Below are 1,386 nucleotides of genomic sequence, written 5' to 3' on the forward strand. Positions count from 1 at the left end.
TCGATGGGAAAAGTGTCTGCGTGTGGGATATAGGGATCTTCTCGGTGAAGGTGATCTCCTTTGTAGAGGTGATAATCGATCCACTGGACGGTGTTCCTACACAAATAAGATTAAAAATTAATTTTTTGCAACACGAAAAAGTCAATGACTCAGACAATGGATCATCTTTAATTGTTGGAATAGATAATCCACGAACGTATATCTAGTCCTCCTCTTCCATCGACATTGGCAACTTAGTATGGACTTGAGCTGACATATTGACAATTCAAAGAAATAGTCATGTGACGAGTCGATAAATATACGTGAAATATAAATCGTCATTGTATAGTACTCACTTGNAGATTTCTAAGTTCTCTCAGCTACAGCAAGCTTGTCCCGCAGTTGCTGAATCTGAAAAAATGAAAACCAGTCCTTAAATAACCCCTTTCAATTTCAGGATTCTCTGTATTTCAAACACACCCGCACCTCTCAATTTCAGGATTCTCTGTATGTCAAACACACCCGCACCTCTCAATTTCAGGATTCTCGAAAGGCGACTCAAACCAGTAAATTCCCACCAATCACAACAGTAACTATTAACCGAAAAAAAGCCCATATCTAATGTGTTGAATCGCTTAAGTTTCAAATCAGTGAATTCCCACCTTCTCATGTTTCCGCTTCTCAAAAAAATTGGAATCTACTAATTGAAATAATGAGGTACCAATCAAAAGAACAACCAATTGTTAAGCAATGAGAAACGGCTACATTGATTAAAAAAGTATCATATGTACTCAATCTAACCAAGAAGTATAAACATGAACAAATCAAACAAGGTGGTTTGATTGTTAAACAAACCTTAATCGATACTATCAAAACCTCGTTGCCGACCTTTTGAAGTGAATAATCTGGAGGCGGATATGGAAGCAGTGATTCGTTGGTTGTTTGGTTTCTTCTTCCTGGTTCCGCTGTGAGAGTTAACGAGAGATGGTAATGATTTTATACATGCGTAGAGATGAGAGAGAGAAGGTATTGTGAGTAAATAGAAGAGTTGATCAATTAGAATTTTGGAAAGTTTGAGTTACCTAACAAATAAAATTTAACTTCTCCTAACTAAAATATTTTTCGTAATTTTAAGGAAACATTGTTACACGATCAAAATTAGAAAAATATTTTCTATAATAAAAAATCAGTCAAATATCTCAAAACAGAAACTTGGATAAAAATAAATTTTCTATTAAAAAAAAAAATTATTGTCAATTAAAAGCATACTCAAAGAAATTTCAACCGTGAAACGTAAAAACGTAGACAAGCGGATTTGCAACTAGAGTCCCTATAAATCGACAAGAATAGCACTTGAGATCCCATATATTCACTAAAATATCACTTGAGTCCCCAATAAATTTATTT

The 1,386-nt window shown here is 34.4% G+C and overlaps 1 protein-coding gene across 4 annotated transcripts in view; it reads right to left on the bottom strand.

Annotated features, from left to right (window-relative positions):
• The window catches only part of LOC111379692, a 19,059-nt gene extending 18,031 nt beyond the window's left edge, over positions 1-1,028 (bottom strand). Inside the window, exon 1 of one of the 4 annotated variants that reach the window (XM_023003119.1) lies at positions 835-1,025. The gene's annotated coding sequence lies outside the window, so the exon portion shown is untranslated. Of the gene's footprint in view, positions 1-834 lie in introns of all 4 variants that reach the window. The other 3 variants (XM_023003118.1, XM_023003117.1, XM_023003120.1) reach the window with 3 other exon arrangements.
• Positions 1,029-1,386: the final 358 nt, after the last annotated feature.

The sequence above is a fragment of the Olea europaea genome, unplaced genomic scaffold (assembly GCF_002742605.1).
Source record: "Olea europaea var. sylvestris unplaced genomic scaffold, O_europaea_v1 scaffold2020, whole genome shotgun sequence".
Taxonomy (NCBI): domain Eukaryota; kingdom Viridiplantae; phylum Streptophyta; class Magnoliopsida; order Lamiales; family Oleaceae; genus Olea; species Olea europaea.